Genomic DNA, 26,688 nt, shown 5'->3' with positions numbered 1-26,688 from the left:
CCTCCATATGCATCCTGGAAAGACATTTTCTAGCTCTTGCACTGAGTTTGTAAGATTCAGGAAAACTTCAGCTATCTTTGGAAGATAGTCACAGGTATGATTGATCACTTTTGAAAAGAAATAGCTGACGTGTGATTTTTACGAGAGAGGATGGCACCTAAGAGCTATCCCTCTGTCTTCATTTGCAGCTTTAGGAAAGAACTGATTGAGGGGCGCCTGGGTGGCATAGTCAGTTAAATGCCTGACTTCGGCTCAGGTCATGATCTCATGGTTTGTGGGTTCGAGTCCCATGTTAGGCTCTGTGCTGACAGCTCAGAGCCTGGAGCCTGCTTTAGATTCTGTGTCCCCTCTCTCTCTCTGCCTGACCCACCCCTGCTCATACTCTCTCTCTCTCTGTGTCTCTCAAAAATAAATAAATACTAAAAAAATTAAGAATGAAAAGAAATAACTGATTGATAGAATAGGCATATTTGGTTAGTCATTGGGAAAAAAAATTGCCACATGACTTTAAATGGCAGAAAACATTTATTTAAATAGACAATGCATTGAATCACATTCTGAGGAAGTCTTAGGAAATAACTTTTATTTTTGGGCTCTTGCTGTGAAGGCAGGAATAAGAATGCTCTGGGTTGATATGTGTAGGGTTTTTTCCTGCTCCAGAGTCAATGATTTTATGAAGTTCCTTAAAAAATCTATTCCCCAAGATTGCACAGAACACATTCATTCCTCTTTGTGGATACATGTGATTTATTTCTTGTTTCTGGAACTTACTACTTATACTTCAACTAAGTTCATGAATATTTCCAATCAATTACCTAATCAATAGGGAAATTTTTTCCTATTATGTTTGGCTACTTTAACATTTAGCCAAATCAGAATGGTAAAATAAGATTCTACCAAATGTTACAGCATAGCTTTGTGTGTGTATGTGTTTTTTAAGTATTTGCTAGTATCCATTTTTGTTAAAGAGAGTTGTTTCTTCAACACAGCATCCTAAATTGCAATTGTTCTTGCCTTATTTTGAAATAAGCAGCACATCTTTTAAATGTGTATCCAAGTTTTATTTATTTATTTTACCACTATCACTCTCTCTTGATAACTAGAGAGATGTATAGATACTTACCTTAACCCCAGTGTGTTAGGATTGAGGTAGACTGTAAACTTAACTTTATGTCCTAGAAATCTGCTATAGTGGTGTACTCTAAATTAGAACCCTCATAATGTTACCTTCCTTGGATGAGAAGAAAAGGATGAATACTGTGTCTCTCTTGCTTTTCATGGCATGGTTATGTTTTTCATTAACACAGAGAAAAGGAAGTTCATCATTGGTTTCCCTTCATTTCATTTCAGACAAGTGTAGGATTTTTACTAAGCTTGCAAGAAATTATATACAGACTATTTGGGGAAGTAGTGCTATAAATAGTTAAGGTTTCTAGTTATCCATAGTTACCCAGTTCTCTAGCTATTAGTTGGCCTTTTGAGTTTCAGTTTGGGGAGTGAATGCTCAAAGGGTTCAATACCCAGTAGGACAAGAACTCGTAGACTGAAGGGACTTTCTTCTGGTTGCTTTAGAGGGCAAAGTATTTCCCAGACTTGCAGGCTTATTTTGGTTGGGAACACAGAAATGATAATTTTATCTCTGGGTGGCATTTATAAGGAACTATTTATAATGGTAGAAATCTCCCTGTGGATTGTTTTTATTTAATATTCTTCTATTGGATAGATTTGTACCTTGATACTATTTTAAAATAATGAAATGGTTGTTTCATTTTCCTTCAATGAGGCAAAAAAATCTACCTTATAAGGCTTTCTTCCCTGTGGCTGTGGCATCACCTGAATACCTCAAAGCCATGGTTTTAGTTCAGCCGCCAAGTCAGAGAGAATTCTCTCTGACTCCCCTTTTTAGCTGGAGTTTCCCAGTCCTAGCTTACTATCACACTGCCTGGGGAGCTTTTTAACTCCATTCCTACTAGTGTTTGTTTGTTTGTTTGTTTGTTCGTTTATTTATTTATTTATTTATTTATTTATTTAAAATATGAAATTTATTGTCAAATTGGTTTCCATACAACACCCAGTGCTCATTCCAACAGGTGCCCTCCTCAATACCCATCACCCACTCTCTCCTCCCTCCCACCCCCCATCAACCCTCCGTTTGTGTTTTAAATCATATTTCCTTCCTGCCTGACTCTCTGGGAGCAGAGCCAATACTCAGCCTGGCTTTGGAATGCTTGACCACTGGGCACTCAAATGAAAATCTCTGGTGCCTCTAAGATAGTATTCTGCCCCATAGATTTCTCTAGTCTGGAGATCAGAGTAGTGGGGAACTTAAGTTCTTAGTAGCACCCCTGACAATTTAAAGAGGTGCATCAATGGGGAAACAGGTCTTCCCAGCTGGAATGGACAACTGGGTTATAGCGATGTTCCTATGCTCTTACACTACCAGACTTCATGGAAATCATTCAGATGACTTAAGCTAATGACTTCTCTAGATATTTAATCCATGTTAATTTGAGTTTTCATTCTTTCAGGTTGTGTGGACGCTCATTTTTTTAAACGTTTGTCTCCTTTGCCTGGCAAGGTAAAAAAGACACATAAAAACTCATTTGATGTCTCTAGATTTTTTAATAGGTTTAAGCAACTTTCTTATTTGCTATTTGAATGTGAAAGACTTCAAATATCAAAAATTTCATATATACCTTGAAAAGAAGCTTATGTGTGTCATTGACTGCCTAGTTGATAAAATGACTTTGGTTATGGAGAATGCTCACAGTGTATGAATGAAAACTCCTGATTTGGGTGTTATTTGGGCCAAGCTAGAAGAGAAGTCACATTCTGAATTATTTTTTTCTCTGGTGGGAGATCAATACTGTCTAGACATGGTCTCATTATGACTTTGCATTGACTAGGGCAGACTCGGTCAACAGTGGGGCTGAGATTCCTGTAATCCAAGCTGCTGGTGGGATATTTGTGTTGCCCCTTATTACAGAGACCTTCAGATTCACTGGTGTCAACTCTGTGTATCCCAGCATCATCCTGCTCAACTGTAGGGTTATCCTAGAGGACAGCATATGCCAACTCCTGACTTTTTAGAAAGACTCTGAATCCTTGAAGTCTTGGGAGCTGCTCTCTAGGATTTCCTAGCATGCTTGGTGACAGTTGCATAGGGCATGAGAGGAACCTTGGAGCTTTTGAATTCTCTGTGGTTTCTAAAACTTTTAAAACCAGAGATAGTAATACAACTCATATGTAAAGGCCTCAGTCCACTTCTGCAAGCCCAGCTATATTCCCTGTCATACAGACACCTCCACATTAATTTCTGCAAATAATATCTTCATGTATGGAAATGTCACCAGTTTTATATTCAGATTAACTCTCATTTATGAGAAATTTTCATCTATTTGAATATATTTTTAAATTGGGAAGTTTATGACTCCTCTCTTAGGATCAGAACTTAAAAATCATGTCTTTTCTCTGTTAGATATTCAGACTCCTGGCCGTGCTGCTCTGCATGGAATCTTAAATCCTTCATTTGTGGTTATTTGTTGGCATTTTGCAAGAGAGTGAAGCAATGTCTGAGCCAGTAGAGGCCAGAGGTGGCCCAGCCTGACTGGGTTTTCAACAGTGCAATAAATGTTATTTGTCTAGCATCTTTACTTTTAAACTTTGGGAAGGATTATCATAGACATTGAGAAATAATGCTGATTATACAAAGGATTGCTCATGATAAAAGATCTCTTTCTGGAAATTTAAGTGTTCTAGTAGATTAGCATTATTGATCATTCTCTTTCCACATAGTCTACAGATGATCTTAGAATCCTGAAACTATTATTCTTCCTTGTCTAGTGTAATTATCAGAACAAGGAATAATCTAATTAAAAGACAACAAGGATGTGTTCTAATTGTTCTAATAAATTATGTTAATACTCAGTGCATTTAGTAACTTTTCAACAGGAATTTATTTAATGGGTTGACAGCTTGTCCTTTACCGCCACAATCTTAACTTTCATTTCTTCTAAACAAGACCAGTTACAGTAGGATAGTTAACTATCCAAAAATCTGTTGGGTCATTAGGAGAATCTAAGGTTCCGTGTAGTATGTATGGATCAAAAAATGGGTTTGGAGTTTTCTAGATAAAATAATGACCCAACACAGAAGAGGGTAGAGTAATGACCAGTAGAGTTTAAAGTAAAAATCTGCAACTGACAGTTTCAATGAAGACAGTGGGCTGGCTTTTCATTTGTTTTTTAATTATCAAATGTAGTGCTGCGTGATAATATGATACTAACTCATGTAATTGTGCTTGCTTAATTTTAGGCATTTTATACAAATCTATTAGACACCATATTGTTTATTACATATATGAAATAGTGCCTTCATTAAAGTAATGTCATGATGAGGCAACAATTCAGGACATCACTTCTGATAGCCCATATGTTTTCTACAGAAGATGCCAGTCTCCCTGCTTATTTGAACATAATTCAGATATAGTTTGTTGTGTAACTGGATGAGAAAGGCCTCAAGGCAGTGTGGAAAAAGATGTCAAGAAGGACCTGGGGAGAAATAAAACACTGTGTAGAGAATGGAGGGAAGCATACAGATAAGTTCTAAATAAATACCGGCTCTCAACATATTTGAGAAAAGCAGATTCCCAGGTTGATTAGGGTTATTCTCCCTTGACATAATAATCTTTTAAATTTAATTAACATGCCTTCAGGTAGGAAGGTATTTTAGTTCTTATCAAGACTAGAAAGGGTTTTCAGAAGGGACATTTTCTCACAAGATAGTAATTTTGTGGGAATAATTTTCCACTTTTGGAAGCCTGATCCATTCAAATTGTCAAGTTCACCAAAGAGTATGGGGCTGGAACATATACAGATCCCAATTTATACTCATACAGTTAACTTACTTTCGAACAGTAGCCACAGAGAGAAAACAAAACAACACACACACCATAAAAGAAATGGGAATTAAAAGAAAATTATCTTCGGTGGCAAAGGAATGCAAGCAAATGTCTTCACATTCTGATGTGCATGAGCTAAACAGGTTGACGATGTTTGGTTCCTTGCTCCCTGTCTGTTAATGTTCCAGTTCACTTCTTCATTTTCAATGGGAAACTTTCATATGCTCTTTTTCTGTTCTAAAAAGGTGACATTTCTTTCAAGTCCATCAGGCTTGCAGATTTCTTTCCTTTAAAAGGAGATTGAATGCTATGGAACTCCTAATGCAACTGAAGACCCCTCACCACCAGCTCTGAATTAGATCAACTACCCAGTGTGTCTTCCCTTCCTTGTTTCCAAGGCATGGCCAATGTCTGCCTTTGAGAAGCAGCATGGATGTGGCACTCATTTCTTTTCTCTTCCTCTTTTTTGTTTAACTTTGACAATTTTTTTTTATTGTGGAAAAATATAAATAACATAAAATTTTCCATTGTAAGCGTTTTTAATATACAATTCGGTAGCAATAAATATGACTTTTAAAAATGATTTGGACTGAAAAGGAAATAACACTGTGCCCAAATAGGCACTCATGTTGCACATGGAGGTTTTTATTTCTTTTTATTTTTTATTAACAAATTTTTTTTAGTTTTTATTTTTTGAGAGAAGAGAGAGAGAGAGTGCAAGTAAGGGAGGGGCAGAGAAAGAGAGAGAGGGAGACACAGAATCCGAAGCAGGCTCCAGGCTCTGAGCTGTCAGCACAGAGCCCGACATGGAGTCCTAACCCCAGGAACTGCGAGATCATAACCTGAGCCGAAGTCAGATGCTCAACTGACTGAGCCACATAGGCACCCCATGCATAGTGGTTTTTAAATTTTATTCTGCTTTTTATTTCTATACGCTTGCTGAAATTAATTTTCACTGAAAATGTGATACTAGTTATAATCAGTGATACCCATTTATATGAAACCCAAACAGACTTCCATCTAGATTCTAGAACATAATGTAGATGCTCATAGTGGGTGGGAGAGGGGTATGTTGCGGGGAAAGGGGTCAACATGGTAAATGGTTGTGAGGGATAGGGATATTTCTCTCTGAAGGTCCTGTGGACATTTCTGGAGCTCAGAGCGTAATTTTGACATGGTGTACCCAAACCTGATATTTATTTTTCAGCCTTTGGAAATTTTTATTTAGTAAATAATGCAAAATACATTTGACAAAAACTGACAAAATCTGGAGAATTCAAAGCTACAGGAAAGCTGAAACACCTCACTTAACATGCTGCCATCTAGCCATTGACTCCTGCCATGCTCCTTCCCTCACCCATTGCAGAGACCCTGAAATCATTCTGCAGGAAGGATGGAGTGTGTTTAAAATGGACTGCAAGAGGCAGGGACTCAGCCGAGTCTTCTAATTTTATTGGCTGTTAACGCTTCCTTCCTACCAGTACAGAAACTAAGTTTTGATGTATAGGAGAATAAAGATAATGAGTCATTGAAAAGCTACATTTAAAAGTGTGTCCCACTAGCTGTCATTGTTTGAATATTATATTCACCAGTTTCATCTATTTTGCAGTTCTTTGGGGGTATCTGGGATGAAGTTTAAACTCCTTAGGAGAGGATGAAGGCCTCCTGCACCCCCTTACCTGTGTTTCCATCTTCTCCCCTTATGCCTAGAAATGTTCTGTACTTCAGTCTGGCATTACTTCATATCATGTCCCGAACATGCCATGTTCTCTTCTCTTAGGGCTTTTGCACATGCTTCCCCCTCTCCTTGGAAACTCCTTTAACTATTGAACCTTTAGAATTCAGCTCACAGATCTCTGAGAAGCTTCTGCCGATTCTCCCAAGCAGTACAGCTCACTCTGTGCATCAGCACTGTGACCATTACATACTTGCATTTTTGCACTTAAACACGTAATTATTATTACATGGCTATTCCTCCTGCCAGAATCAGAGTTCCTTATAGCCTCGTGATGGTTCAACTCAACAGGATCCAGTTTATTATGTATATATATTTTTAGCTTTTTCTACATGTCTTATTTTGTTTTAATGTTTATTTATTTTTGAGAGAGAGAGAGAGAGCGCAAGCAGGGGAAGGGCAGAGAGAGAGAGGGAGACAGAGGATCCAAAGCAGGCTCTGTGCTGACAGCAGCCAGCCCTATGTGGGGCTTGAACTCATGAACTGTGAGATCATGACTTGAGCAAAAGTCAGACGCTCAACTGACTGAGCCACCTAGGCACCCCTCTACCTGTCTTATTTTTGAATTTCTGCTAAGACTTAGGAACTTAAGGCTTTCAAGTACTGAATGAAAATGATAGTCAACCCAGAGTTAACTCAGCATGCTATAACCAGTGAAAACATCCTTTAGGAATGAAAGGGAAGTCAAGATTTTTTTTTCAGATGAAGGAAAACCAAGAGAATTTGTGACCAACAGAGCTACTCTAAAAGAATGGCTAACAGAAGGAAAATGATCTAAAAAAAAATGGATCCTTGGAACACAGGAAGGAAGAAAAAACACAGTAAGCAAAAATATTGATAAATACATTAGGCTTACCTTTTATTCTTGAAATTTCTAAATTATATTTAAAGATTGAAGCAAAAATTATAGTAGTTTCTGATGTGGATGCAAATGATTGAAATATTTAATAAGAGAATTATAAATGGGGAGTGTAAAGGGACATAAAAGGAGGCCAGGTTTCTATATTTTATTTAGATTGATAAAATTCCGCCAGTTATTTTATATTTATAAGTTATGAAAATATAATACATAGAGCAAAAAAGTTCTACAAGGAGATGTATTCAAAAACACTTTAGGTATATCAAAATAGAATTCCAAAAAAAAAAAAAAAAACAAAAAACCAATTCGAATAACCTACCAGAAGGCAGGAAAACAAAAACAGAAACACAAAAACCAGAGAGGAAACAGCAAACAAACAAAAATAAAATGCTAGGCTAGGACATAAAATATCAATAATTATATTAAAGTTAAATGGTCTGAATACTCCACTTGTAGCAGACTGGCAGAGTTGTTTAAAAAAACACAACCCAACTATATACTGTCTATAAGAAACTCCCTTCAAATATAACCATAGAGGCAGATTAGAAGTAAAAGGAAGGAAGAGATATACCTGTAATACATGTATTAATTAAAAGAAAGCGGGAGCAGCTGTTTCTTCAAAGAAATTAATAAAATTGGCAAACAACTAGGAAGACTGACATAGAAAAAAGGACAGAAGACATATAATACCAGTCTCAGAAATGAAACACAATAGACCCTGCACCTATCAAAAGGATAGTAAAGGAATGCTATGAACAATTCTACACACATAAATTTGACAGCTTAGAAAAAAATAAATCCCTTTCTCAATCTCACAGTTTACCTAGTATGAAATAGTTTGAATAGTCTTTTAACTATTAAGGAAATTGAAATAATTTTAACTGCCCCTCCCCCCAAAATATATCTCAGGTCCAGATTATTTTGCTGGAGAATTCTACCAAACATTTAAAGACGAATTAGCATCAATTCTACAAAGACTCTTCTAGGAAATAGAAGAAGGTATAGTTCATTTTATGAAGCTACTATTATCTAGATACCAAAGTCAGGCAGAAACAATATAAAAAAGAAAACTATAGATCAATAACCCTTACATTTATAAACCCCCAAATTCTTAACAACATATTAGCAAATAGAATTCATTAAAAAAGTATACATGATAACCATGGGCTCTATTTCAGGGATACAAGGCTGGTTTGACATTAAAAGCTAATCAATTTAATTAATCACACAAAAGAGGAAAAAAAATCACATGATTTTATCTTGATGCAGAAAAAGGATTTGACGAAATTCAATACTGACATATAATAAAAACTCTCAGAAAAATAGGAATAGAGGGAAACTTCCTCAACTTGATAAAGAACATCTTTTTAAATTGCCCACAGCTAACATTGTACTTAATGATGAAAGACTGAATGCTTTTCCCCAAGTCAGGAGGTAAGGCAAGGATGTCTATTTTTGCCAGTCCTTTTCAACAAAGTGCAGGGATTTCTAGTCAATGCAGGAAGGCAATAAAGGAAATAAAAGGCACACAGACAGAAAAGAAGAAAGAAAACCTGCTACTGCTGATGACATGATTTTTACTTGGAAAATCCTAAATGATCTAAAAAAAATAATAAAACCTCTTAAAACTAATATGTGAGTTCAACAGGTTGTAGAATATAAGATACATTTTAAGTATCAGTTGTATTTATGTATACTAGCAATGAACATGTAGACACTATAATTAAGAATACAACTGAGGGGGCTGCCTGGCTGGCTCAGTCACAGGAGCATGCAACTCTTGACTTGAAGTCATGAGTTCAAGCCCCACATTAGGTGCAGGCATTACTTAAAATAAAAAAATTTTTAAAAAAGAATACAATTTATAGTAACTAACAATTATTAAATTCTTAGGTATAAATATAATAAAACACTTACAGAACTTACATACTGAAAATGACCTAATACTAAAGAAAGAAATCAAAGAAAATTGAAATACGTGGAGAAACATACAGTGTTCATGATTTGGAAGTCCCAGCATAGTAAGGATACCAGTTCTCCCCATATTGATAGACAGGTTTGATGCAGTTCCTACCAAAATCACATCATGATTTTTTTTAAATGTAGACAAGATTATTCTAAAATTTATATGGAGACAAAGGAACAATATTGGAGAAGAAGAATAGCATGGGAGGAATAGTCTACCCAATTTCAAAGCTTATAGGACAGCTGCTATGTGGCTATTCATGGAGTGCTATGCACATACATCACTAGATCAGGGTAGGGAACCCCAAAAATATATCTAAATGAATGTGCCCAACTGATTTTTGACGAATGCAATTTCCCTCAGTGGAGAAGAGAGAACCTTTTCAATAAATGACCCTAGAGCAGTTGGCAAAAAATGGGCCTAAAACGAAATCTCATACCTTATATAAAAATTAACTCAAAATGTATCATGGACTAAATATAGAAACAAAATCCCATAAAACTGTAACACAGAAGAAAATGTAAGAGAAAATCTTTGGGATCTAGGGCTAGGCAAAGAGCTGTTAGAGAATGAAAAGACAAGTTACAGACTGGGAAAAAATATTTGCAAACCACATTTCTGACAAAGCACTAGTGTCCAGAATACTCAGAGACCTTTCAAACTTAACAGTATAAAAACAAACTATCCAATGAAAAAATGAGCAAAAGCCCTAGGCATTTCACTGAAGAGGTTATACAGACAGCAACTAAGCACATTAAAAGATGTTCAACATTATTAGCCATCTGGGAAATGCCCATTAGAACCATAATGATATATCGCCATATACTTATTCAGCATCCTCACCAGCACTTGGTGTTACCATTATTTTTTTTTTATTTTAGCTATTCTGGTAAGTGTATAGTTATTGTTTTTTTTATTTTAGCCATTCTGATAAGTGTATAGTGCTAATGATAACACCAAGTGCTGGTGAGGATGCAGAGAAACTGGATTACTCATGTATTGCTGGTGGGAAATAGAACGGAAAATGGTTTGGCAGTTTCTTACAAAACCAAACATACACTTCCCATACTCTTGGGCACTTATCCCAAGGAGATGAAAATTTACATTCACACAAAAACCTGTACACAAATGTTCATGACAGCTTTATTTGTAATAGCCCAAAACTGGAAACATCCCAGACATCCTTTATTGGGTAGAGCTGAGGACAGGGGTTTGATGGTGAAAACAGGGGTATGCCACGAAAGTCCCCATAATGGGGCTCTCACTCTTTCCAACTTAGATCCTGGATTCATAGGCAGCCAGGTTTATAAAACTGAGGCAGGGGATTGGAAGACATTTTTCTGGGGAATTTGACCTGCCCAAGGAAGCAGACCTAGAAATACCGATGACCAGGGCATGCTTCAAGTCAATCATGCCAGGCCTGTGTCGTTCAATATGGTCGCCACTAGCAACATGTGACTCCTGGGCATTGAAATGTGGTTAGTCTGATTTGAGATGGGCTGTAAATGTAAACCACACTCAGAATTTTGAATACTTCATATTAAAAAATGTAAAGTATCTTGTTAATTTTTATTACATGTTGAAATAATATTTTTACATATTGGGTTAAATAAAATCTATTATTAAAATAATTTAAAAATGAATAAGGTACTGAATTTTTCTCAGATTGAAAGCAGGAAAAACTTGTATGGAACCGCAGTGTTTTTATTAGGAAACCTAAAGCAACATGGTATTAAAACGAAGGAAGCAATCAGCCAGGAGACTAAGAAAAAAGAAAGTCCTAGTCATACATATATGATCTATGCAATTTATTTCTCTCTAGCTGGTTCCTGCTGAAGTTGCTGAAGCCAGAAGTAGGCAGGCCTTCTGGACACACATATGGATTGTTTTGTCCTCCTGAATTTATCTGAAAGTCTGGATGAGACTGATAGACTTTAGGAAATAACCAAGGTCCTTCATGTTACAGATCCATGGAGTGTGTCCAATGTACGTGGTTCGTTGAGTGAGTCAGTCTATTTGGATTGGAATCCTAGATATGCAATTTAATAAGTCTGTGATTTAAGCCAAGAGACTTTCTTTGCCTCTGTTTCCTCATCTGTGGAATGGGACTAAAAATAAATAATAGTATTTTTAAAGTCATTGTAAAGATTGCATGATTTAATGTGTGAAAAATGCTTAGTGCCTGACACATAGCAGGCATTGTGTAAAGGCTATCTTTATTATTGCTGTGGACTAGTGGCTCTCGTATCATCTCTAATCCTTAAGCTGGTCTGTAAGGGAGTAGTGTTATCTGAGAATCAAGGCCATGAAGTCACTTCAAAGCCTGAGCTTTTTCTATTCTCCATCCTAACTTGACTCAGAATAATAGCACCTCAGAAGCCTTTTAGATAATTCTAAGAGGTTATTGAACCTGTCTGCCCAGTGGATGGTTGAGGGCTGGACTCTGGGGTTGGGGAATCTTGTGTTTGAATCCTGACTCCACCACTCAGAGCAGTCAGGTGGCACTGGACAAGCCACTCAACCCCCTTCTCCAGCCAGGCCGAGGGTGAGTTTCTCCCTCATGGGTTGTTACCAGGATTACATTGGATAATGCGTGGAAAGCCCTTGGCATACTAAGTGCAGTGTAATTATTAATTTTTTATGATGTGGTTTTTATTACAAATAGGATCTAACTCTCAGAGCTAGTTAAGTGGTAGAACTACAACTGAAAGTCTGGAAGGCCTTTTTCTTCAGTGCTCTCTCTTCTCTACTTTGCTATCTAATTGGTTAGTTTTCATTCATCCTTTTAGAGTCTACATTTATAAAGTCAGAGTTGTTAGTGAGGATTTTATAAGAACACTTTCCAAGAGTTTTTTTGAACTGCCAGATCCAGAGATTTACGATGTAGCTTGGTGCTGAAGTAATTGGCTCTCTTAGTCTTGCATTCTAAGAAGTTCTTCCAGTGTAAGGTTGAGAACCACCAGAGGAACTCTCACATTTTGGTAATTGCTTTAAGGAATAACTTACCTCTTAAAAACATACGTTACTCAGCTGCAACTCCTTCCTTCCCTCACCGCGCCGTTTTGAAAAATCTCATTATAGATCTTCACAATCTCGTTTTCTGAGTTTCCCCTTTGAACTAGTTCCTCAAGCACCATCCCTTAATATTCTCTTCTTTTCAGTTTATCAACTAGTTGGGGCAGGGATGTACTGGTGAGCACTGAAGTGTTTCTTTGGAATACAGAAATGATTTAATCTTAGGAGGATGCAGAAATGATTTAATTTTCCACCTGTCAACGAATAGAAGCATTATGAAACTGGTATTTGCCAGGTACTTGAAGCAAACTGTATATGATTTACTGCTGTTACATCATGTCAACAGCCAGTTCATGGTTGGAGATGAATTCAGAAAGCCTCATTAATATGTTGAGCTAATGACAAGGATGGAATGTTGTAGTATCTCCTTAAATGTAATTTTGCGTGTGTGTGTGTGTGTGTGTGTGTGTGTGTGTGAGAGAGAGAGAGAGAGAGAGAGACAGAGAGAGAGACAGAGAATCGGATCGATTTGGCCATGAACAAGTCAGAAGTCTACAGTACTCTAATCGCTAATAGGTGTCTTCTAAACTTCTTTTAAATTTGTACCCTTCTTCCTGGCGGTTAACCACATAGATTATTACTACAGTTTCATTTCCCCAATTTGGAGTGTTGATATAAAAAAGACCACCAGATCTTTTCCAAAATAACTGAGAAAACATCAGGAAATAGAATTGCAAATATATTATAATTTTGTCATAAAGAAACTAAACATTTTCCCCCATTATTTAGACATAAGTGAGAACCGTGACATTTCTCTTGTTTTGGCTAGCATGCAAGTAAGAAAGAGAAACATTCTGTTGTGAGGACCTCATTCTCTTAAATATATCACTAAGGATATCTTCGAGTTCTCTTACCAGTTTCTTCTTGTGGTCTCAACAGTTGTTCTTAGCGATAATCATGCTAAACGTTTTAGCTACTTTTTGAGCTCTCCCTCTCAAACTGGAGATAAGGGAGAAATAAGTGAATATCACTCCTCCTACCCTCCGAACCGAATCCAAGTTGATCTAGGAAAGGTTTGTATTCTTCATTTATCCATTCAGCAATGAGATGGTATTTTATGCAGGATCTATTTTAGGCACCATGAAAATTTCAAAAGGTGCTTTGGACAGTTCCCAGACCTCAAGAAACTTGCCCTTATGTTCCTCTTTTACTTTCCTTTCCTTTTCCCCTTTGACCAACTCCCCCTAAAATTTGAAACTGTCTACTAAACTGAAGGTAGTGTGCAAGCAATTGAACAGTTACCTGTAAAACATAAATGTCACCATCTTTACTACTAAGTGAAGTTGGTAGGTCCTTGGAACAAACTAAATTTGGTTGTAAGTTTCCTGGTCCCTAAGGCGGAAAAAAGGGAACTATTTGCCATATGTAACATACCTTGTCTGACCAGACAAAGCATTACAGTTTTTCCACATGGAATCTCTTTGAGATTAAAGCTAAAGGTAGAATTCTTGGTTGCAAATGCTGATTTGAGAGCATTTGTTAAACAAAGGAATAAGTACTGGGAGGTGAGGCAGAGAACATGGACCATATCTGCTTTGCTTACTCTTTTATCCCAGGGCTCAGCACAGGGCCTGGCTCATGATGGGTATTTGATACCTAGTTGTTTATTAAATTGAACTATTCAATGCAGAGTTCTGCATTAACTTTTTTATTTTTATTTTTTTTAAGAGAGAGAGAGAGAGAGAGAATGCTAGTGGGGGAAAGGAGCAGAGAGAGAGAGAGAGAGAGAGAGAGAGAGAGAGAGAATCTTAAGCAGGCTCTACACTCAGCCTAACTCAGGGGCGGGGCAGAGCCCAACTCTGGGCTCAATCACATGACCTGACCTGAAATCAAGAGTCAGACACTCAAGCAACTGAACCACCCAGGCGCCCCTGCACCAACTTTTTTTTTTTTTTTAACATTTATTTATTTTTGAGACAGAGAGAGACTGAGCATGAATGGGGGAGGGTCAGAGAGAGAGAGACACAGAATCTGAAACAGGCTCCAGGCTCTGAGCTGTCAGCACAGAGCCCGATGCGGGGCTCGAACTCACAGAGCACGAGATCATGACCTGAGCCGAAGTTGGCTGCTTAACCGACTGAGCCACCCAGGCGCCCCAGCAACTTTTAATAATGAAGATGCATTATGTACTCTGTCTTTGAATGTTGTGTTCTCTCTCCCTAGAATGCTGTCCTTCCAGACCTTACTTACCTCCTTCTCATTCTGCAAGTCTCACAGTTAAGTCAACCCCTTTTGCTTTAGCAACTCTTAGAATGATCTACTCCTTTCCTTTAGAGCTGTTGGCTCAACTGGAAAAGATAGGCTTCCTGGTGGTCTTTGGCTTGTGTGAAGCTCCCCTCACAGCCTCCAGGAGTCATAGGTACGGCTTGATTTTGATCACGTTGGTACCCCAGACCATAGCATAGTGCTTAACACTTATTAGATACTCAGTAAATTCTTAAAGTGAATATAAGTTAAAAATTCCTTGTGCTTCTAATGAACTTTGAATGCAAATGAGGATAATGTATGAAAATGTAGATCACTTTAATGTAAGAATAATGATGACAATGATGATGAGTAAAATACAAGTAATGATAACTACTCTACTGAATTCTAACCATGCCCAGGTCCTTTACGTAAATTTTCCCCCTCATAACTCTATGAGGAAGGCAAAATTATTATCCCCATTCTTACCATTGTGGAGAATGAGCATGAAGGCTGAGAACTTGGATAGAGTCATGCATTTATTTGATTGGTAAAGCCCAGGATTCAAACACTCTTACCCACTATGCAAAATCGTCTCCCTGTGCTATTTTGCTAAAGCTCCCTCAGGTTAATGACCTGGAAGCACCAAGCGATGGTGTCCTCATGTGTCTTGAATAGTGGGTGGTAAGTTACTTTGTGACAACCCAAAGTAGCAATCTGCAACCCCCCCCCCCCCGGCCCACCCCATTTCATTGTGAGGTTTCAGCTGTGTTTCTAGAAGGGAACAGACACTGTAGAACCAGAGGCTGTATGATTCTTTCTTTTGTTCTCACAGGATTGGTGTAGGATATTTGTTTTACCCACCCTCTGTGGTGTGCAGCCCCCTTGCTGAATGCCCTTTGCTGCGGTTCCATTTGGAAGGGGTTATCACATATTTCATTTGTTGGTTTGAAAATCCAATGTTTAATGCAGTGCAGCGTGGCCACGTTATTATAAGTCGTTAGACAAATGAAATGATTCAGTGTAGTAGCTCTGAAAAGTCTAATTTCCATGTGCGGAATCATGTTTACCATCACCCAAATTCAAAGGCAGAAAAATAGCACGTTTACATTGGTAACTTATTCATAACTTTCCCTTTCTACCTTGTTTGTTTGTTTTAAATTCCAACCCCGCCTGTAGGATAACACACAAAAAAGGATACTATTTAAATATTAGGACCTTGATGGGGTGAAGCTATTGAGGTAAGTGCGGCACTGTATTAGTGCTGTCTTCCTCTTCGGTCCGTTCGGTACAGATGTGGGGATTGCCAGCTTTTCCTTTAAGTGTTTGGCTAACTGCTTCTTCAAGGCCTTAAGGTCTCTCAAGTAAGTGTACATAGAAGGCATTTTAAAATACACAGTATTGACCCAGGAGGAAGTACCATTTCCTTTGGGGCTTTCACGATTACTGAACTGTTCTGCAAGCTTTCTCTCTCCACGGATTCTCCCACTAGGAAGAGAAGCAACATTCTAGCTTCTTTAAAGAATGACCTCCTTGTCTTAAGGAGGATCTTTTGGTTATTAGCAGCAAAAACTGTCTTAAAGCTAACTCTAACTCTTTTTTTCAAGCTCGAATTCCATTCTGGAGGGGGAAGAATCTGAACATAGAACATAGAAGGTTAATGGCAGACTTGCTTCACAGAGAAATATGAAAAGCAAAACTGCTAAGTCTGCTGAGAACTAATCAAGTATATTGTTCCCTTGATTCTAGAAAATTACAATGAGCCTTTGAGAAAGGGTGAAAAGATGTCCATGGCGTGCTCTCAGTTTACTTTGTCTGTAAATGCATGTTTCCTTCTTCCCTGTGGTTCCAGAGGTGATGGTCTGTGCTGAAGATAATGGCTACTGACGGTCTGTTGCTGTTCCCCTGGCAGAGCTCTGTGTCTTTGCAAATGACAGATGGTTCCCTCTGCTGGCTGAACTTAAAGTCAGCCCTCCAAGCTGAGCCAACCTGGGAGGAATCACCATCAGTCTCACTGATTATTAAAACATAGTTTTGAGTTTTATCCGTAAACAATCAGCCATCTGTGACCGGTTTAAGTGCACTTTAGAACTGGTGACAGGGTTCCTTCCTTTCTTCCTTTCTCCCTCCTTACTTCCCTCTTCTGTCTCTTTCTTTGTGTCTCCTTCTCTCTCTCCCCCTCCCTCCTCTCCCTTTCTTTATTTTGAGAAAAATTTAAAAATACAGCCAACCACAAAATGTAGTGTAATAAACATCTATAATCCCACTATCAGAAAAGGAGCATCCATTTCTGTTTAGTCATTATTGATACTGTTTGTTTGTTTGTTTAAGGAAATCATTGAAGAAATTAAATTCCCTCTTAACTAGCATATTCTGTTTTTCCTCCCAGTTTCTCTGGTGCAAAATTCCCTACCACAGATTTGGGATGTGTTTAACCAGTTTGTTGTTTTTATACATATATACATGTATCCATCACCAAAACATACTATTGTGTTTGCATGTTTAAAATTTTCCTTCTCGTTGGTTTTTGTTCACATGACATCATTTATAAAACTTATCTGCATTGATGCTTATAACCAATTGATTTCTTTTAACAGCTGCATAATACTCCATCTTATAAATTTTATTTACCTATTTCCATTTCAGGGCATATTTTCAGTCATTTCCAAGTTTCACTATACTTAAAAAAAAAAAAAAGGAAAACCACTGCAGTAATCTTTTTAGTATATATCTCCTTGTGCATATGTTTCTTGAGCCCAGTATACCTGGCAAGAAGATTCACTATGCCATCGGATATGTGTAGTATCGCTTTTGATAAATGTGATAAAATTGCTCACTAGAATGATATACCAACTCTTGGTTCTGCCAGAAGTAAGCTAGAACAATGAAGTATTTTTTCCTGTATTTTGGACAACACTGAATTTTGTCAATCTTTTTCATGTTTGCTGCTTTGATAGAATACAAATAGAATCCTACCTATTATTTTATTTTGTATTTTCTTCTAGTGAGCCTAAGCTGCTTTTTTAAATATTCATTGTCCATTGAGATTTCTTCTTTCAACTACTAGTTTTTTTCTATTTGCTTGTTCATTTTTTCTTGATTTTAGGAGTTCCTTATATATTCTGATGATTTATTCTATCTGTTATATATATTGCCGATATCTCCAGCTGGTCTGGCACTTGAGAAGACCATCTCTCCAGGTGATTGGTACAGTTAAATTGTTATGGTTTCTAATTTAATTCTAAGAATTATCAAAAAGTCAGGCATCTTTCTCTACTTCTAGTCCATTGCAGATCCTTTTGGATCTACTTTCAAAATATGCAATAGAGAATGATCACTTCTCCCTATCTCCTGTTCTCCCTGACCAGCATCTTTATCCACCAGGATTGCTGTGGGACCCCACCCACAGCAGTGTCTCTTTAGTTTATTCTCAAAGAGCCTGAGAGATTTTACTAAACTGAAGTGACATCTTATTCCATCTGTGCTCAGAATTGCCCACTGGCTTTCCACCTTGGTGTGAGTAAATGTCCAAGTCCTTGTAATGGCCCAGAAAGTCTGGTACCATCCAGCTCCCTGCCAAGGCTCTGACCTCGTCTCCTACCACTCTCCCCTCACTGCTCCAGCCATATTGGCTTTCGTGCTGTTCTTCTAGAATAGTAAGCATTCTCCTCCCTTGGACCTCTGCGTTTTCTGCTCCCAGTGCCTAGAACTTTCCTTACCCAGAAGCATCTTCCCACTGACCTCACTCAGGTCTTTGCCGGAATGTTACCATCTCTGTGAGCTCTTTCCTGATTTCTTTGCCTAAAAATGCAAAAATGTCCCCGTACTCACTGTATTAATTTCCTGGGGTTGCCATGACAAAATACCACAAACTGAGCCACTTAAGATAACAGAAATCTATTGTCTCACCATTTTGGAGGCTACAAGTCTGAAACTGAAGTATCATGAGGGCCATCCTTCCTCTGAAACCAGCAAAGGAATCCTTCTTTGCTTCTTCTTGGCTTCTGGAACATGGCTAGCTATGCTTAGCATTGCCTGGCTTGTAGCTGCATCACTACCCACCCTGCTCTTGTCATCACACGGTGTCCTCCCTGTGTGGTATCTATCTTCACATGGTCATCCTCTTCTGGGGACACTAGTCTTACTGGAGGAGGGTGTGTCCTCCTCCAGTATGACCTCATCTTAACTAATTATATCTGCTATGACCCTATTTCCAAATCAGATCACACTCTTAGGTATTAGGGGTTAGAACTTCAACATATCTTTTTGGGGGACATAGGCCATAATATAACCATAAGACTCATCATCTCCTTTCCACTTTGTGTTTCTCAGGAACACAAAGCACTATTTAACCAACTGTGTAGTTTACATTTTTGTTTTGTCTGTCATCTGTCTCCCACCAGAATGTAGGCATCATGAAGGCAGGATTTGGGGTTGTTATGTTCACTGCTATAGAGAACAGTGCCTGACATCTTAGTAGGACTCAACAAATGTTTATTGAATGAATGGTTATCTGTGTTTAATTATTGCATCAAGCAGAGCATGTGGCATGATATGGACCATAACCGTTAGATAAAGAAAGGAAAATAATTAAATAAAATCTTAGGAAATGTATAAGTGTTTGTAATTGTGATACTTTTATTTCAAAGAAGGTCATGTGGAGGAATACCATGGGTAGAGGTCAGAGCAGAGAGGGGCCAGCCAGCTGGAGGATCAGTATATTGTCATTGAGTGATTTATGGGCAATGGGGTCTCTCTGGCCTCATTGTCACTTCTCTGCTTCAGAGTTATTCCGTGAAGCAAGGTGGGGCACAGGCTTGTTGCCTGAATACTCAACATGTGCCAGAAACTGTGCTTGGTGCTTTATCTTCATTTAAAAAAAAATCATCCTTTTGGTAAATATACCCCTCAGATATTATTATACCCATTTGACAGAGGTGGAAAGTGAGGCTCAATGAAGTTGAGCAGCTGTATCCAGCACACAGAGATAGTACATGCATTACTAGGATTCAAACTCAGGACCAAAAAACCGTGTTCCTCCCATTGTGAGATTCCCTCAGAGTCTTGTGGACACTAAAGTTTCAAGGAACTAGAGTAAACTGACCCACAAAATACTCTTCAGACAGATGATACGGCACAGACCACCGTAAAACCAGAGAGGTACTCTTCCTACCAGACTTGTGGGTCAGCCTCATCCTTTTGCAAAATGGAAAACCCCAGTGCTGGGATTGGCCAGCTCTTGAGGAGGCTCATACTATGCATCCAGAACAGCCCAGGACTAGAAACAAGAAGCTGGAGTATCAGGACACCATTTTGCCACTTCCTTTACGTGGTCTTGTGTGAGTCACTTGAGCTGCCCCTCAGCCACAGTCTCTCTTGTGCAGAATAATGATAACACCTGCAGAAATCACATGGGTGCCTTTGTTCTGGCCTTTTAACAATAACAATGCAGTCATGCTAGCTGGTATTCTTGGCGAATGTCCACAGTGAAGTGTACCTAGAGGCCAGCCATCCAGATCACTGCTGAAAAGATCATCTGATTTTTTTTGTTCCCGGTGAAGGTATCTCAGGACCACCTGCCTGCCTAGACCCCCTATAAAAGCTCTGTGCATTCTGCCACACAGCATTCTAAAGAGATAACAGTAGTTGGAGAGGTAGTATTTACTTAATTTTAAGTGTTTTCATGGAGTTTGATATAATTGACCTGCTATGGGCACATCCTTAAAATAGTAGTCACATTCTTAAGTACATATAAAACAGAACTTTTAAAATGGTGACATTTCTGGCTTCATTTCCCTTGGAGAATTTACCCTTTCTCAAATTCTATTTGTAGCTGCCATTTTAAAATTGGGGTATAAATATTATGTCAGTTAAATAAAGGAGTGATGACTTCACTTTTTGAAGAAAGCACTACTTTTCCTTTCCATGAAATGCAGCTTAACTGTTACCTGATTGACATGCCATTATATGATTCTCCCCCCACAAGTTACACACATTTAATAATTTTTTATGTATGAAAAGTAAGGTTAAACAGCTACAAAATCAAGTTGTTATGCTTTGCATAGCTTTGAGAATGATCGTGGAATGGAAACGAAATTCATGCAGCAGGCGGATGCTTCTGAGGCGGAACATGTCCTCTAAAATGGCATGGGATCATTCTTGGTCAGAGGGAGCAGTGTGGGATAAATCTTAGAAAAAGCCTTCAAGATGGGGCAGAAGAGTCGCTTGTCTTTCTATGTCTTTGAATAGTTTCACTGGAAAAGGTAAATATAACAGCAGTAAAGGAAGAGAAACGTGCTAATGTGGTAAAATTTTCCCAACCTGTTGTCAGTGGACTGTGTTCATTGAACCCCTGCCTACAACTCCTGTTCACACTCCTCTCTTTTTCTAGCACCACCTCTCATTTTTATTCCCTGCAGTTACCCCATTCTGAGGTCTCAGCAAACAATTTAGCATGTGTAATAAATGTAATACTGAATCGCCCTCATGTTCCAGAACACAAAGATACTGTACTCCTTTTCTTGCTTCTAGTCAAGACCCAGTCTCCTATTTTCCTTTTATATTATCTGTCCACTTCCCTCTGGCCCTCCCCCTCCTTTCTCTCTGATTCCACAGTCACTTGAAACTCATAGGTTTATGCAAATTTTACACTTTAGAGATTGCCTCTATCATTTGTAGGACTGTGAGACGTTGCCACAGTCTTCTAGAAGTGCTCACCAGATGCAGATTGTGGTAGGACGAGGCAGGCATCTTCACTTCTTTTTTTTTTTTTTTTTTTTTTTATATGAAGTTTATTGACAACTTGGTTTCCATACAACACCCAGTGCTCATCCCAAAAGGTGCCCTCCTCAATACCCATCACCCACCCGCCCCTCCCTCCCACCCCCCATCAACCCTCAGTTTGTTCTCAGTTTTTAACAGTCTCTTATGCTTTGGCTCTCTCCCACTCTAACGTCCTTTTTTTTTTTTTTTTTCCTTCCCCTCCCCCATGGGTTCCTGTTAAGTTTCTCAGGATCCACATAAGAGTGAAACCATATGGTATCTGTCTTTCTCTGTATGGCTTATTTCACTTAGCATCACACTCTCCAGTTCCATCCACGTTGCTACAAAAGGCCATATTTCATTTTTTCTCATTGCCACGTAGTATTCCATTGTGTATATAAACCACAATTTCTTTATCCATTCATCAGTTGATGGACATTTAGGCTCTTTCCATAATTTGGCTATTGTTGAGAGTGCTGCTATGAACATTGGGGTACAAGTGCCCCTATGCATCAGTACTCCTGTATCCCTTGGGTAGATTCCTAGCAGTGCTATTGCTGGGTCATAGGGTAGGTCTATTTTTAATTTTCTGAGGAACCTCCACACTGCTTTCCAGAGCGGCTGCACCAATTTGCATTCCCACCAACAGTGCAAGAGGGTTCCCGTTTCTCCACATCCTCTCCAGCATCTATAGTCTCCTGATTTGTTCATTTTGGCCACTCTGACTGGTGTGAGGTGATACCTGAGTGTGGTTTTGATTTGTATTTCCCTGATAAGGAGTGACGCTGAACATCTTTTCATGTCAGGCATCTTCACTTCTTAATGTGCCTGCTTCTCTCCAGTGGTCACCCTCCTGTCTAGAAAGTTTACCTGGAAAACAAACGAGGTTTAAGGAAAATAAATGAAATGAAGTGAGGTGCTGGTGTTACATGCCTCTTACTATGAATCTTTGTATGGAATTATTTGAAAAAAATTTTTTAATGTTTATTTATTTTTGAAGGAGAGAGAGGCAGAGTGTGAGTGGGGGAGGGGCAGAGAGAGGGAGACACAGAATCCGAAGCAGGCTCCAGGCCCTGAGCTGTCAGCACAGAGCCCGACACGGGCTCGAACTAACAAACTGCGAGATCATGACCTGATTTGAAGTCGGACGCTTAACCGACTGAGCCACCCAGGTGCCCCTTTGTATGGGATTATTTGATCCTTGTGTTATTGTTCCAGTTTGTGTTTTTAAGCCCTAGAACAAGACTCTTTTTGACAGGAAAGTTGCCAGTATGAATTATATGTATCTGAACGTGGGTCATTTTAATTTCAGTAATTGCTAGAAAGAAGAATTATAACTTCTTTTTGTTTATAACTTCTAGAACTTCAAATTTTAGAATCTTCAGTTACTCCTCTTTGCTTGGAAGGAGTTCTGTTTCCTTCCCTAAGAGTAAAGGGCCTGTGTTTCATGACTCCAAATATCCTCTTTGTTTTTTCTCTTCTTTATGAGGATTCAGATTTCTATTTGCTGTGTGATCTCCATTAACTCACTTAACCTCTCTGGTTTCTTCCTCCATAGGATGAGGTTAATTATAGGAACTACCTCAGAGAATGGTTATGAAGGATGAGATGGCAAATTATGTAAAATGATTGGCAAGGTGCCTTGCCTACAGAGGCTCTCAAGAAATTATGAGGATTATTACCAGAAGAAAATGTGTGCTTACCAACACTGCATTGGTGTTTAAGGATAATATTTTCAATATTCTATTTCTCTTAGGGTGTTACCTATTGCAGTTTTCAATGAAGGATATAGAAATACCTGAGACCCAAAACATAAGGTGGAATAAATAGTGTGGCAAAGTACCATGCAGATAATCTTTGGTAGTCATGCACCTGTACAAGCCTCACTGCTTTGAGATTAAATGCTGCCAGCCTACGAGCCAGCAGACCTGACTGATGTTTTATCATTTTATCATTTCACTTAATGCTGTGCTTTTATTCCAAATCTTCTTATGTACTTGGCAAGATGATCAAGGAAGCTCTGAGTCTGACTTATGTTTCTACTTAAAACCAATGAGATAATGAGTAGAGGTTAAGTGTTTTGAGGAGAGAAATTCAGAAATGCGAAGGAATATCTTCTAATTGGTTTTACTTGTTTCCACTTCCAGTATGGCTAAGTAAGTTTTATTGAATCTGACATTCTCACAGATAGCAACTATAATATATGGGAGAAAAAATTACCTGAAGGCTCTAGAGAGTGAAAGCAAACAGACAGATTCTGGAGGGGAATTGGGATTCAAAACTTAGAAGCATGGACAGTACAGAGTAAGTTCCCCATTTTACAACTTTTAGAGGGAGGACATGATGAAGTTAATGCCATTTGGGATAGTTAATTCCAATAGAAAAAACACTCTTTTCAGTATGAAGACCCAACAAACAGAGTTCAGGGCAACCATAGCTACTGGAAAAGAGAGTCTTGGAAAGGAGAGAGACAAACAGGGGAACTCTCAGTTCTGTGTATAAACACCACGTGAATTTTTTTTAAATTTTATTTTTAATGTTTATTTATTTTTGAGAGAGAGAGAGAGGGTGCGCGAGCAGGGGAGGGACAGAGAGAGAGGGAGACACAGAATCTGAAGCAGGCTCCAGGCTCTGAGCTGTCAGCAGAGAGCCCGATGTGGGGCTTGAACTCACAAACTGTGAGATCATGGCCTGAGCTGAAGTCAGACACTTAACCCACTGAGCCACCCAGGTGCCCCATCACCACGTGAATTTTTAACTGATCTCTGAACCATGCATACGTGGAACAGACACAGCTAACAGTCAAAGAACTGAACTGAGATTTGAGTTGCCACCCAAGGGATAGTTTTCAATTTGAGTATAACCAAATTAATTGCCTGCTATAACAAATAAATCGAGGCTCTTCAAAGAACTCTTAACAGATTTCAGTCTTCACACCGTCACATTCACATTCATACGTTCACATGATACAACCCCAAATTATATGACACATGACAAAATCAAGAAAATGTGACTCCCTTCTGAAGAGAAAAGGCAGTCATCTGAGATAACGCCAAGATGACCCAGATATGGGAATTAGCAAAGATTTTAAAGTAGCCATTAAAACTGTACTCACTGAAGGACAGAAAAATATACTCACAATGAATAAGGACACAGTAAATACAAACTACAAAAAAGAATTAAGTGGAAATTCTAGAAGTGAAAAATACAATATTGGGAACAAAAATTCACTGGGTATGCTTACATTCATTGGAAATAACAGAAGATGTCCCTGAACCTTATGATAAAGCAATCGAGGTTTTTTTTTTCTGAAGAACAGGAGGAGAAAAGATTAAAACAAAAACAAAACTTGAACACAGGAAACAAACAAACAAAAAACCCCAGAAACTCAGGGACCTATGTGACAAAAATAAAAATGTCTAATGTGTATCATTGTAGTCTTAGGAGAGGAGAAAGAGAATGGAACAGAAAAATATTTGAGAAGTAAAGGCCAAAATTTTCAAATTTGGTGAAAAAGTAAATTTGTAGATCAAGAAACACAGCAAACCCCAAACAGGATAAATTTGAGGAAAACCATGCTTAGGTATGCTATTCAAACTGCTGGACACCAACAATAAAGAGAAAATGTTGATAGTGGTCAGAGAAAAATGGCACATTACCTTCCAGAGAGCAATGCTTTGTCATTATGAAGCATTATAAATAAGCACTGACCTCTCATCAGAAACTACAGAGGCTAGCAAGAGCAAAAGAGTATTTTTAAAGTAAAACAAAACAAAAACAAAACTCTGTGAACACAGATATCCATGTATAGTTGATATGTACCCAAAATATCCTTTGAGAATAGAGGCAAATTAAAGACGTTTTCAGATAAAAGTAAACTAAAAGAACTCATTCACTGCCAGTAGACCTACACCACAAAAAATGCTAAAGGAAGTTATTCAGGCTGAAGTGAGATAACACCAGATGGAATCTTAAATCTTCAGGAAGGAATGAAGAATATCAGAAATTATAAATATGAGCATTTTTTTTCATCTTAGTATCTTTAAAATGCATAGAACGCTTTCCAGCCAAAATTATAACACTACCTTGTGGTGTTTATAAGGTACTGTGTATAAAGTAGTACATATGACAACTATAGCATAGAGAATTGGCAGGCACAATCAATGGACTCACACAGTTGCATAGTTTTCAAAGTTTATCTGAGGTGGTATAAAAATCTCATAGACCGTGAAAGGTCAAGAATGTATATTTTAATGCTTAGAACAAACACGAAAAACCCAAAAGATAAAATAGAATCCTAAAAATTTTATGTATGTATTTGTTTGCTTATTTATTTTAGAATCCTGAAAAGATTTTTAAATGATTCCAAAAGAATTCAGGAAAGTAGAAAGAGAGGACAGGAAACAGATGGGGGCAAACAGAAAACAAATAATAAAATTATAGCTCTAAATGCCACTATGTCAGTAATTACATTAAATGTTAATGGATTAAATAATTAAAAAGCACCTATTATCAGAATGGGTTAAAAAGAACAAGAATAACTGTATTCTGTTACAAGATAACCTTTAAATATGAAGATACAGATAAGTTTAAAGCAAATTGATAGAAAAAGATAACCATGGAAACAGTCAGCATAAGAAGTCTAGAGTGGGTACATTAATATCAGACAAATTAAACTTTAAGATAAAGAGTATTACCAGAGATAAAGAAGAATATTTCATAATGATAAAAGTGTCATTACATTAAGCTGACATAAGAAATATAAATGAACATATACATAATAAAATTCCTCATGAGATCAATTTAAGTATTTTTGAGTCCAGAATTTTTTGAGGACTATTGTGAGTCAAGAGACACAGGTGTATCATCATTTTAAGCTAACAACCATTTAATAAAATTGTGGATCAAAGCTTAAGACAAGTGAAAAAAAAAGCATATTTGGAGGATATAGCCATTTGTATGCCTAACTGCTTGTAAGCTTTTCATTATACATTGTTATGTAATGTGTGTTTGCTTTATTTAATGAATTTTAGGTTTGAACACCTCCCATGATCCAGGATCAAGTGAGGAAATAATCCCTCGAACAGAGTTCATATTTAATTGATAGGCACCATAACATCTATTAAGTCCATTCTGTTTAGTGCCCTCACCATTACTACTTGTTAAATATTTTAAGTATTACCCCTGCTTACAATATTACATAAATT

General features: G+C 37.9%; 1 protein-coding gene across 2 annotated transcripts in view; it reads left to right on the top strand.

Moving 5' to 3' along the window:
• The window catches only part of FHIT (fragile histidine triad diadenosine triphosphatase), a 1,417,053-nt gene that overhangs the window by 370,720 nt on the left and 1,019,645 nt on the right, over positions 1-26,688 (top strand). Inside the window, exon 1 of one of the 2 annotated variants that reach the window (XM_047097254.1) lies at positions 2,524-2,578. The exons of the other annotated variant lie outside the window; for it this stretch is intronic. The gene's annotated coding sequence lies outside the window, so the exon portion shown is untranslated. Of the gene's footprint in view, positions 1-2,523; positions 2,579-26,688 lie in introns of those variants that run through there. 2 annotated transcript variants of the gene reach the window in all.

This window comes from Lynx rufus, unplaced genomic scaffold (genome assembly GCF_022079265.1).
Source record: "Lynx rufus isolate CCGP_SWC_20201006 ecotype Redwood Valley unplaced genomic scaffold, mLynRuf1.p SCAF_4, whole genome shotgun sequence".
Classification (NCBI taxonomy): Eukaryota; Metazoa; Chordata; class Mammalia; order Carnivora; family Felidae; genus Lynx; species Lynx rufus.
This window is presented reverse-complemented; position numbering and strand designations above follow the sequence as displayed.